The sequence below is a fragment of the Prosopis cineraria genome, unplaced genomic scaffold (genome assembly GCF_029017545.1).
Source record: "Prosopis cineraria cultivar Desert tree isolate PC_DT_omini unplaced genomic scaffold, ASM2901754v1 PC15, whole genome shotgun sequence".
NCBI lineage: Eukaryota > Viridiplantae > Streptophyta > Magnoliopsida > Fabales > Fabaceae > Prosopis > Prosopis cineraria.
This window is the reverse complement of record NW_026555346.1, coordinates 1643092-1657169: the sequence shown is the minus strand read 5'-3', so window position 1 is coordinate 1657169 and position 14078 is coordinate 1643092. Positions and strand designations below refer to the sequence as shown.

Genomic DNA, 14078 nt, shown 5'->3' with positions numbered 1-14078 from the left:
CCCGCTGCATATGGAAAGAATAGGGCTTGCGAACGTAATCAATGATAATAATATTCTAAAAGAACATGGCTTGCCAATTAAGGGAAGTTAAATTAAAGAGACCGAAGTAGCGTGTAAAATCACAGGTGTATTTGATTTGAGAATGCGCATAAACATTCAAAATTCAGGTTCGCATGATTAACTTGCTCAGGAGGACCATTCTGAGGACTATGCCTAGAAGCAACACGTGATGAGGAGGCAGGCAGTCCTACATAACAAGCCAAGCCAAACTCCGCTCCAAATCATCCCCCCACACCTGTGAAAAAATCCCTATATGTTTTCTAGTGTGACCAGTAATTATACATGCAAGAAGTACTATTTAAAAAATGATACACTTCATGTAAAAAAAAAGCAAAAACAAAAACAAGAAGGATTTCCTTCAACTTGTTAGACTAGCAAGCTGAGACATGAATATAAAAATAAAATAAAATTTACCAAATAATCACAATTAGTGAGGGTGTTGCAGCAAAGCAATTCCATAACTCGACCAAGAAGACTCTTGTAAGGATGCTTCATATAGTACATTGCATGAATTGGATATCTTTGCATAAATGACTGGCCGCTTGAGCCCAATGAACACCATATTGTCCAGCCACGTTTGGGTGGGAGAGAGACTCTCCTTTTCTTTCTTCTTTTTCTCCTCTTCCCCTATCCCTCCGCCCTTATATTATTTTATTAAATAATTTTTAAAGAGGGATCCTTTTTATTTTCTTTCTCCAAACCAAGTACTTCGCGTAAACGTATCTGAACATCATTCCATCAACAACCCACTGGACAAAAAACCAATATACACACTCATTTACTTACTAAAAAATAGAATGAATGAATTACAAAAAATAAAAATAAAAATAAATAAAATAATTAAAAAAATAGGTGAACACATTTATAAAACAGAAGGGTAAATTAGTTTATAAAGTTAAGAAGTATAATTTTGAGATTTTAAAAGGGTATAATGATTCCTACATTTATAGTATGTTAGTGAATTTCATCATGCTTACCATGAAGGATGATGATTTAATTCATTTTTGTTTTGATTTTTTAAATCCATCTCATTCAATTTCTTTTAATAACTACATGAAAATTTAGCTGTTTGTTAATGCTATACAAATTAGCTAGAGTTAATGTTTGAATTCTTTGGGACAATTAAAAAAACATTGATTTAGAATAAATCAAACGAATATGAAAAGACAATTTCATTAATTCTGATGATTTAGGAATCTGCAAATAGACAATTATCACAAATAAAATCCAAGGGTCCCAACCCCTCCAAAAAGAAAAATTTAAACAGCGTTGCAACCGTTTGGATTGGATAAAAAATATAGGAGGGATGGACAAAGTTGAAGAAAGGTTCTGGCTCAATGTTTCTTTGATTCGACGTCACTGTTTGACTGCATAGGTAAATTCGTGGCCATTTATTCGGTGAGTACAATGCACACACTTGCAAGGGCATGTTTTTCTTCCCTTCTAGTCTTCGTCGCCAGTTTTGTGACAGGGTATTTCTCTACCCCCCTTTCGGACGGCTACCATAAGCTGGTTTTGACCCCTGTAGACACGTCTTTGATCTTCGCACAAAATTTGACAACATGCGTGTAGGATTTGTTCTCACATGTACAAGTTTGAGGACAATTTCACTTGGCCATGCAAATCACGTGCGAGTAGTACAGTACAAAATTATTTTTGCAAAGATTCAACCCCCCAGAATTGTTCACAACTTGAGCAATATTTCCTTTTCAAAATCAAATGGGAAAAATGGAATACATTATTTGTACAAATCATGTAGCATTCTGTCGCTGCCTGTGTTTGAACTACGAATTGTGACGCCATGTAAAAAAACTGGCATATCCAGTGAAGTTGAGCTTTCCGTTAGATTCTCGGATCCAATTGCCCAGTGAAGAGTAAGATGAAGCACCCAGATTCAACTCCTGTAACGTTACTCCAAAAGGTCAGGTCAGAGGGGTTAAAATAAAAAACAAAACCATGGGCGACCGGTCCCTTTCAAGTGGATGTGTATACCTTCACCACTCCTCAACCGAAATGACTTAGTTTCCTGCTCGTTGAAATACTCGAATGATGTTCTCACGATTTTGGTCCCATTCTTCATGAACCTCAAGCTGGTATACACTGATTGTTGCGGCACAAAACTCCTTGAAGTCCATTTTTATGCAGGCAGGTGAATCCATCTTAATTCAAAAGATATATGGTTTAGGTATTCTACTAATACCAACTCCTAATCAGAAGAAAGACATGCAATATGCTATGCTGAAAGCAGAAAGGAAGCCAAAAATATCCAGATGGACAAGGCTAGAAAATATAGAACAAAGATGTCTCACCCTAGTTTAAAATGTCTAGGACCTTTGCTTCCTTATAATATCAGTTGCATTTTTCATGAGAGCCTGCAATGTTCTTTTCATTTCAAATAATAGATCGCAGAACAATAGAAGATCAAACATTTAAAAAGTTTGGACAACATGAAACACTAGTGAATTTCATCATGCTTACCATGAAGGATGATGATTTAATTCATTTTTGTTTTGATTTTTTAAATCCATCTCATTCAATTTCTTTTAATAACTACATGAAAATTTAGCTGTTTGTTAATGCTATACAAATTAGCTAGAGTTAATGTTTGAATTCTTTGGGACCAATTAAAAAAACATTGATTTAGAATAAATCAAACAGAATATGAAAAGACAATTTCATTAATTCTGATGATTTAGGAATCTGCAAATAGACATTATCACAAATAAAATCCAAGGGTCCCAACCCCTCCAAAAAGAAAAATTTAAACAGCGTTGCAACCGTTTGGATTGGATAAAAAATATAGGAGGGATGGACAAAGTTGAAGAAAGGTTCTTTGATTCGACGTCACTGTTTGAGTGCATAGGTAAATTCGTGGCCATTTATTCGGGTGAGTACAATGCACACACTTGCAAGGCATGTTTTTTCCCTTCTTAGTCTTCGGCCAGTTCTGTGACAGGGTATTTCTCACCCCTTTCGGACGGCTACCATAAGGTGGTTTGACCCCTGTAGACACGTCTTGATCTTCGCACAAAATTTGACAACATGCGTGTAGGATCTGTTCTCACATGTACAAGTTTGAGGACAATTTCACTTGGCCATGCAAATCACGTGCTAGTAGTACAGTACAAAATTATTTTTGCAAAGATTCAACCCCCCAGAATTGTTCACAACTTGAGCAATATTTCCTTTTCAAAATCAAATGGGAAAAATGGAATACATTATTTTGTACAAATCATGTAGCATTCTGTCGCTGCCTTGTGTTTGAACTACGAATTGTGACGCCATGTAAAAAATTGGCATATCCAGTGAAGTTGAGCTTTCCGTTAGATTCTTGGATCCAATTGCCCAGTGAAGAGTAAGATGAAGCACCCAGATTCAACTCCTGTAACGTTACTCAAAAGGTCAGGTCAGAGGGTTAAAATAAAAAACAAAACCATGGGCGACCGGTCCCTTTCAAGTGGATGTGTATACCTTCACCAACTCCTCAACCGAAATGACTTAGTTTCCTGCTCGTTTGAAATACTCGAATGATGTTCTCACGATTTTGTCCCATTCTTCATGAACCTCAAGCTGGTATACACTGATTGTTGCGGCACAAAACTCCTTGAAGTCCATTTTTATGCAGGCAGGTGAATCCATCTTAATTCAAAAGATATATGGTTTAATGTATTCTACTAATACCAAATCCTAATCAGAAGAAAGACATGCAATATGCTATGCTGAAAGCAGAAAGGAAGCCAAAAATATCCAGATGGACAAGGCTAGAAAATATAGAACAAAGATGTCTCACCTAGTTTAAAATGTCTAGGACCTTTGCTTCCTTCATAATATCAGTTGCATTTTTCATGAGAGCCTGCAATGTTCTTTCATTTCAAATAATAGATCGCAGGAACAATAGAAGATCAAAACATTTAAAAAGTTTGGACAACATGAAACACCTGGACAAAAACCATGAAAATGAACAAAACTGCAATGAGCATGCACTAACCGCTCTAAAATTGTCAAGGGAAACACAACTATTTTTTGGTCCCAAGAGGCTAAACTGTGCTCTAAGGTAGATAAGCTCATCTTCTGTCAATACTCTAGAGAGAGCCTGAATAAATAAACCGCGAAGGCAAAGAGAGAGAGAAAGAAATCATTACTTTTGTTATTTCATTTTCTCTTGTTATTTCGATGCATTAGCATTGAAAGGCAGCATCACTAAGGACTAACCTTGAGTGCCGCACGTCTCAAAGGTGTGGCATGTAAATATGACTTGACTTGCTTGTAGATTAAAATGTCTAATGGAATGGCTTGATTTTCATTTCTCAACCACAGGTGAGCTGCAAATAGGGAGGCAATTTTTCATCATTAAAAAAAGAGGTTTTTTTTTGGGTGTGGGAGATTCTCAATTTTAGCAAAACATTTCTTAAATTAATAAAGGCCTGGGTAGGACATTCTCACGGAACATAACATACTTAATGCTTAGGCAGCACTCATCCTTTTCTTGAGATCCTTGTTCAAAAGTCTCTTTACAAAGTCTTTAGCCTCTAATGACATAGAAGGCTAAGGCAAATCATAAAAGTTAGGGTTAGCTTTTAGCACAGATTGAAAGATTCCTGATTCAGAGCGTGCTCAGAATGGTCTACTTCCACATAATAATATGTATGTTATAACCCTAATACTCCACAAATCTGCTTCTGTACTGTAAGATCTATGGAGCACCCAGGTGCAACATAGTAGGCACTGCCAACAACATCACTCAGGCGTTGATTTAGATGGTTATGAAAAGTAAATCGTCAAGACTGTAAGGGAGAAAACAGAAATTGCATTTTTTGTTTCAATCTTTTGAAAAATGGAGACAATGCTAAAACAATAAATAATAAGCAACGTACTATTAGATACATCTCTTTAATTAAATTATTAAAGGGTTCTAAATGTAGACATATATAATCAGTAGCAGAGTTGGTAACAGGGAAATCTAATAAACTACTGAGAATTTTAAGTGACATAGAAGCCAAGATCTTATGTGAATATTCCTTAACCTCTGTTATAGACTATCTATCAATATAAACTGCCAGAATATAAAAATGAAAAGCTAATCTGCTTGAATTGGAAGATTTAAAAAAAATCATACAGAAAGGCTTAGGATGTGCTTTCTAGGAGTAATAATAAGAAGGTAGAAAATAGAGGTGTCAATTAAGGCCAAGGCCTAAACGGGTTGGCCCTTTTAAGCCCGATTATACCTTAAGGCTTTATTTTTAGCAGCCCAGCCCTGGCCCTCAGGGCCTCGACCCTAATTATTTTTTTAATTTTTTAATTTAAAAATTTTAAAAAATATATTTAAAATCTTAACAGAGTTATTACACATCACATTAAGTCTAGAAAAATAAAATAAAATCAATTCAAACAACAAAAATTTTAAGTCTGATAAAAAAACAACATTCCAAAATCAACTCCGATATCAATTACACGTTGGTAGCATCATCAGCTAAATTTTGATGATTTTTATCATCATCAACATCAATATGATTTGATCCTTCTCCTTGTAGATCCTTATCTATGAAAAATATATTAAACTTTTTATATCTTCCTTCTTCATCCTCATTATTTGCAATAAATAATAAACCAAAATTATAATTTTAAGGTATTTAAAAAATGAAAAAATATTCAAAGTAAGCAAATAATAATGTGCGTGTTTACTATCTAGATTAGAGAGTGAGTGCTGAACTTAAGTGACATGATGTCTTCTTTTTGTTTTTTTTTTTATGTTGTTTTTTTCTAAAAAAATATATTAGGGCTTGAAAGGGGGTCAGCCCTTTATTTTCAGGCTTAAAAGGACCAGCCCTTTTAAATTTGATTTACCTTTTTGAAGGCCAAAGTAGCACCCCGGCCCTCAATTTTTTTAAGTTTAAAAGGGCCAACCCTAATTGACAGCTCTAATAGAAAATGAGGAGAAAATATTAACAAGGAATTTGGATAATAATTGGATCCTTTATCTACATTTTGCTGTTTATTACCTTCTTTTTTATGTCTACAAAGCATAGCCTATGCATCTAGTTAACCAATCCTTGAGCTCCAAGTCATTGCCTCTTTAAAAATCTATACTAAATAAAAGCAATCAAGCTTAAAGCTTATATATTATCACATCATTCTTCAACCACTATGCGGAATTTGATTACTGTACACAACTTGCATATGCAAGGTTATAGTATTCCATGCTATCATAAGTCAATAAGTTGTTACCTGGTCTCATGAAATCAGATAGGCCAAAGTCAATAACCTTCATTACAGCATCATCATCTTTTGAGACAAAGAGAAAATTCTGCGGAACGGGCAAAGTATATAGGCTGACAACTTACAATACAGATAGGAAAGGCAGTAGAGAAATTATACAAAAAGGAAAGTATTGTTTATCTGTCCAAAGGCGTGACTGACCGATTCCATTTTGTTCAGAATGTCAAACCTCTAGTTTTAGATCACGATGAACAACTCCTTGAAGATGATAATAGGCCATTACGTTTAGAGCTTGCATAAGAATAGCTTTAGCATCTTCTTCTATGTATCTTCCCCTTCTTGAAAAAATGCATAAAAATCAAAAGAGTCCAATTAGAATCATGATATTCAAAAGCAAACCTCTATCAGGAAATTATCAAAGAGAAAGAATGGTCCAGTTAATACAGATGAAGCATGAACCTCAATATTACCTTGAGAGAATTCTATCAAGTAGTTCTCCTCTATCATAAAATCTGGTGAGAGATGAAGCACATTGTCACCTCAGAATAAACATCTGATTTAACAAATGTATAAATGTAGTGTCTAGACTACTATTGAGATCATAATTCTGATGAATTCCATCCATTATCCATATTGCTTTAGTAATTACTTATGCAAACTAGCAAGAAAATAAACATACGACTAAAATCTCATCACTATCAAAAGCAACTTTCAGAAATTTTGTATCTGAACATACTCCATTACTATGTAGACATTATTGGCATCCTCAAATGCATCATGAAACTTGGCTACATTTTTATGACTAGACAAGGCCTTCAACATTTTGACCTCCCTCCATACATCTTCAATTGCAATGTCTATTGTCATTTGCCATATAGGAGTCCGACAGTCAATAATCACAATCAAGTTTAACAAGAAAAAATAATCAGGTTAGAGTTGTTGGCTTGGAAATGATCCCCATTCTCTGTTCTCTCACTATTATTAGGTTGAAAATGACATTGACCATAGAACCACAAATCTAACGCTTTAACCTAGAAAGCAACCTTGGATGTCACTGATATATTTGGGACGACATTTGAGCACATCTAGTATACTTTAGCAGGTTCCATAATGATATCTAAATACCTATCCATACAGAATACATGACCAAAAGGATGAACCAAGTACAAAAGTGCTACTGTGACTTTTTCGAGCTGCGTTTTTAATGTTTATAAATGAATCATCGAGAACTTCCATGTATAACAATAAGTAAGTAAAAGATACATTCACCGTTCACCGCTACAGTTGGCCAACTATACATGAAAATAGTACAAGAAAAATCATGGGAAAAAAATTGAACTAGAGTCAACTAAAATACCAGCTCTTAGTAAAAATGTTTGGTTTGATCTTTATAGCTAATACTTCTAAGTTCCGAGTTTATGATCCAATACAATCTCACCTTAGCTTTGGATATTATTTTCACAGCTACAGACTGTCCCTTAAGCACCCCCTTCTTTGCGTTCGCCAAGTGAGTATGGCTAAAGTGTCCTCAACCTATTTCTCTCCCCAACTCATACTTGGCGCCGATATTCTTGGCAAACCCAAAGCTCTTATCTAGCAGCCTCTCGCCTGATCTACTTTCCCCTCACTCCTCCGGTGTGGACCCCTTCTTAGGCTAAGCCTTCCCTTGCCGTTTCAGTATTGCCACTATGATCGGCTTCACGGGTGACGGAGGCGGCAAGGGCCATCGAAATTTCTTATTGATAGTCCCACCTAGATACGGCGGAACTTCGAGTGGGAGGGGGCTGTTGAAGGGACTGGTGGCATAACTATAGCGGAAAGGGGTAGCATCGGAGGCGACGGAGACCAAATGGACAGAAGAAGGGGGCGATGCAGTGACATGAGGAGGTTTGTGGTAAAGGTCTCGGTGGGAGGTTTCATTGTCGATGGCGGAGAGGTTCTTGCTGCAGCAATGACCTATTGGAGAGAGCGTGTTATGAGGTAGAGGAGAGAAAGCATGGTCGGGGAAATTAAGAAGGCGGTGAAGAAGACAGAGTCTAAGTTGTAATTTTTAATGTCAGCAAATGGAGCTAGCTCCACCTGGAAATGTAGCTCCTATGCATTCAAAAGCCTTCTGCTCTCTCTATTTCTTGGATTATTAGCTACGGCCGGGTGCACTACTTTTCTTCTCCTCCTCTGCTCCTGGGCTGGTATTTTTCTTCTTTTCCTCGCTCTTGACTTTTTATGCCTTATTTTTCTTCTTTAATTTACACATTATACTACAATCTCTCTATTTTTCCCACAACAAAACCAATTCTTGCATCCATATATATGATTTTTAAATAAACTATAATTATAATTTTATGCTAATTAAGCGGACTTTTATCATCTAATTTAATAAGATTGCAGGAAATATAACAGTTGATAGCAACACTTTGTTTCCGAGTCAACTGCAATGTAAACGTGGTTTATGTTTACCTAGCCCCTAATGATTGAAACCTTCTGCTTCCTATATATGTGTGTGTGTGTGTGTAAATATGAGTATGTATTGACTTTATTTTAATAAAAATTTGAATTTGATTCCTCATATTATAAAAAACTAACCACTCCTACCCAATTTAAACTCAGGTATCTTTCAGGCATCTACCCTTTTATCATGTACTGATAATATAATATTTATGGAAGATTGCTTGTTGTCAAGTGCGATGTGAGGGCACAGACGATACAAGGAATAAGGTGTCGCCGAAGTCTTCGAAGGTAGAGGAACAATGTTTTTGTAGTCTTAAAGATGACAAGCGAGGAAAAATAAATCTTAATTGACGATGAGCTGAGCTATGCTCTTTTTCTATGTCCATAATTTAACTATACATTTTACTATCTATCCGTTAAAAATTATTACTACAAATAAAATGCTCATTATTTATTATAATTTTTAAATTAATTGTAATTCTTGCATGTATCTTTCAAACTTTACCCTAATAAATTGGGGGTATTTTTTTAAAAAAATAAATATTAATTCATCACATTATCATTTTCACAAGTTCAAGTTTTGTTGGCAACCTGCACCATTTGCTACATAACCACGCCTGGTTGATGGAAAACACAACAATGCTGCCCCCCCATTCCCATTTTGCCTTTTTTGCTTGGCCTTTTTTTTTTCTCACTCCTGATGACATAAGATAGTGATATATAAATTTTTCTTAAATTATAAGATATTTTTAAATAAATTTTAACATATTAATTAATTTTATTAAATACACTTAACAATTTTATCTTTTTAAAATAAAAATATAAAATTTTAAAAATATTCATCATTTAATACATTGAAAAGAGAATGGATGAAAATTAATCATAAAAAGAGAAAATATAATATTAAAATTAATATATTTAATGATTAGCTTATTTAAAATGTTTTATATTTTATAATTAAAAAATTCAAGTGATTCATAATTTAAGACGGAAGAAATATTATTTTTTAAATTTTACCAATCAAACATGTTCCCATCACATGCTTCGTGTTGATCGATCCCTTGGACGCTTGAGTGATGATTTGCTGTCTTATTTGGAGTGACATGCCGGCAGCACCATTACAGCATAATTGTCTCCTTCTCCTTCCTCAATCCTCGCCTCCACTGCTTCTGCATTCTGCCGCTGCTATGCATCCACCTTCGCCTTCTTTGCAACCTTTTCTAGTTTCTCACTTCATCCTCCAAAGTCAAAGCCCACTGTTTCAATTATACATTTTTCAATGTGGCTTTGGGAGTAAAAAAAAAAAAAAAAGTTGTCAGTGTTTTCTGGGTCCTGACTCTGTCCACGGGGGGGAAAAAAAGTCCTGCCATTTTTTACCATTTTTCACATATAATTTGAACATCCATGTCACGGGACTGATTAATCATGAATTCGAATAAATATTTAGCCTCATAATCCACACATACAGGTCAAAAAGGATGAAAAACATACTCTAGTGTGTTTGGATTTCAGTTGTATAAAATTAACTATAAAAAAATTAACATATTGATTTTGAGATATTCGGATGATTTCAATTAAAATTAAAATAAATTTTAAATGTACCAATTACAGCAAAGGACATTATCTTTTAAGATGTAAATATTAATATATGATATTATTAAATTTGTTTATTTATATTTAATAAATATGCATATAACTGCAATTCATTTAATATTTATATAATATTTACCATAAATGATTAATTGTGAAGATCATATCTAAAAATCATATTAGAAATGAAATAATTTTTATAATTATAATAATTAATATTATAATATAATATAATATTATGGGTTATTGTTTTAAGGAGAGGCTTCACGTTGATAAGAGATGACGAGTTGTGAATAGCATTCGCTAATATTTCAAAAAATTATGCAAATAAATCAAACTAAAAGGATTGATAACAGAAAAATAACACTGAAAGGATCAAAAACAAAACACCACCAAAGTATACTGACTCCCTATTTATTTTCACTTTGGATATTAATTTTTATCTATTTAGGCTACTATCTTTTTGTGATAGTTATATCAGCTGTACCTTAATTCCCAAATTTTAAATTTAAATAATTCATATATCATAGTTATGATTCATTCAAAACTCAATTATTAAATTTTAATTTAATATAACTTAATTTTTATAGTTTTATTTTTGTTTTAAGTTTCATATCATCTCTCTTTTTTCTTTTTGAAATTTTTTATACTATTCAGATTTCAAATAAAAGATTTAAAATACATAAATTTGAAATATAAGATATTGAACATGAGATTTTAAATCTAAAATCAAAATATGTCCATGCAAACATCACTTTAAAATTATTTTTTATTTATTTTACGACTCATTTGGTATCATGAAATTGGGGTGAGGGAAGTGAAACCCATTCTTTTATATATTTGGTATGCAATATCTAAGTTCCTGAAAGAACTTAGTTCCAGCAAAATTGATAAATTTGGTTCCACCACACGTCTTATGGAATTAGGTTCCATTAGACTTTATAATGACTTTTGTCATTAGCTATATATTAAAGCTAATGATTAACATTTGTTAAGATTAATTTCTCAACTACTGTTGAAATTATTAAAAACAATTGAATTCTAAAATTATTTGAAAAAGATTGATGATGTGTAAATATTTGAAAAATACTTAAAATCATAGCATAAAAAGTTCATGGAAACATGAAAATAGGTTGACATTCAAGACTAGTTCAAACAGGGGCCAAACAGATATTTTAGCAAAACAAGCACGTCCGCCATGGTACATGCACAATTACAACACAGATTAAATGGTTTTAATTGTTAACTTCTAGGATACCTAATTTATAGCTTGGACCTTCAATTAAGGTGGTCCACACATCCACTTGGTGCACACATCTAAGATACGTTATTATTAAATAAACTAACTAATGGCTCATGCCATACTCTAATCTATAGTCATATAACAATCTTATAACACTTGGTGCCAGAATAAGCATTCATGCTAAAAACACCAAAATCAACTGTCTCCCTTCTTAAGCCATTATTAACACGAGCTTCATCACATATAAAATACATTCATAAGTAAACATGCATAACAATTAACTTGCATTTATGAGTTGTGAATATTCCAATCTTCCCTCTCAAGGCTTACCATTAACTAGGAGGCTACTCATCCCAAGGCTTACCATCACATATTAATTAAATTAATTATAGTGCATGACACTAATATCATACTAATCCTGAAGTTGGATTAGTTAATCTCATTAACTTAGGCAAAATTCCACACCAATGATGAAGTGAATAACTTTAGCATCAGGAAATGAGTTAGCGATCCAACTGTTGAAAATGATGAGTTGAATGTTACAAACTTGCTAACTAAATTTCAACCTATTTTAATGGTTAACAAATTCCTAAGCGCCGATTTACCAAGATTGCTCCGTGAAGACGTGAGCATGGTTATGGATGATGAAGTGAATAACTCTCACAGCATAAAACTAATCAATAATGCAGCCATTGAAAATGACTAGTCGGGTGCTACAAACCTGTTGACCAAATTTTAGCTTAATCAAACAATCAACGGACTTGCAGACGTTGATTTTCTAAGACTGCCTTGTGAAATTAGCTTTCTCTTTTCTTCTCTCTTAAATGGTTGTAGCATAATCTCAAATATAACCTCTCTCACATGACCTAACTTGACCCCTTTCCACTTTACTCAATGATACTTACAATGAGTTTTGATATCGGCCTTTTCTCCATATAGAAAGAGAGCCCAAACTCCTTAGCCTCAATTTTTTTCAAAATACAATTTAATTCTCAATTGAATATCATAATTTTCTTAATTAAATTCTTAAATAAAATTAGAATATTACACAAATCACTACCATTAAACAAGACCCAGGGATTAGAAACTTAAATTACTCTCGTTAAACTCTATTAAGGCCATTAAAGTTGCTACAACTTGGCTCTAGATTCAGACCTTAACTCAACAGCTTAAAAAGAAGTGCAAAAAACTCAAGATAAGGAGAGAAGAAGAAAAGAGAAAGCTAACCCAAAGTCTTAATGGGCATAGATAGCCTTTAACAACTTAAGCTCTATCAGAGCCTTTAGACTTCCCTCTCAAACTCTCCTTTAAAATTCCTCCCATTTTAAACTATTTGTGTTTATGTAAATTTAAAAGTTCATTGCATCCGTCACAACCAATGGAATTGTGAGCCACAACAAATGGTGCATTTTGGAAACCCTCACTTGAGCCCACTAAATTGGGCCACCTCATAAACAGATCTAAATTACACTTGCATATAGGGTCCAATGAACCCAATGACCATCCAATCACTCCAATTAATCCGATTAGGATCTAGATTAATTAATCCAACTCTTTAATTGACTTAATTAGCCCTTATTTAAATCTTGGGATGTCACGAACCCTACTCCCATCTCTACTCTCTCCAACCTTATCTTCTCTTCATCAATAATGACCCTTCCAACATTCTCCCCTTTTCCTTGACGGTGCAACCTACTTCCTTGATGGCTCCTATTGGCAATAGTAATGAAGCTACGATAGAGGTTAAAGTTGGTAATGAAGAGAGTGAGGACGTGGGTGATGATTATTATAGTTGCATAAGATCTGCAAGATGAGAGAGAGACGTAGGGGATGATTGCCACCATTACATCTTTAGAGGTTGACATTGATGGCAAAGCAAGTGAGAAGGTGGGTGATGGTCGCCACCACCGCATCTCCATTTTCTCTTTGATTTCTGCCATCATTGCATCTCTAGACCTGTGTAATGGTTGATGATTTTTGCCATAATTGAATCTCTATTTTCTCTTTTATTTGAATACCCTTTGATTCGTTTTTTTGTTTTTGATATAAATCTCCATACACGCTTTTGATCATTGTTGGTTGGTTTTGTCCTTGATATAATTCACTTTCATATATTGGATCAACTTATGGTGGTTGCAGTTGGAGGGGTGAAGGGGTTTAAGATTTTTTCAAGTAGAGGCATTCAAGCATTTTCATGTTATAAATGGATATTTTAATTAAAATTGACATCTCACTCCCATCAACATACAAAACATAGTTTTAAACTCAGTTTCACTTCCAACTTCACTTCTACTTTCTTAAAAAAACTCTTCTACCATACCATACCAAACAAAGCATTATAGCTTCTATTCCTTAGAGGGAAACCAAACGAGACACAATGTGCCATTCATAATGCTTTATTAAACAAAATCAATCATTCTAACTAAACGTGGCGTTTGTATATGTAGTGCCTATTTGCATTTGCGTTCAAAATCATTTATTTGTACGGGAACCACGTTTTGGTACAAAATACCCAAACACT

At 33.9% G+C, this 14078-nt stretch overlaps 1 pseudogene; it reads right to left on the bottom strand.

Annotated features, from left to right (window-relative positions):
* Window positions 1-3178: 3178 nt before the first annotated feature.
* LOC129294534 (CDPK-related kinase 4-like) lies at window positions 3179-13497 on the bottom strand (annotated as a pseudogene).
* Window positions 13498-14078: the final 581 nt, after the last annotated feature.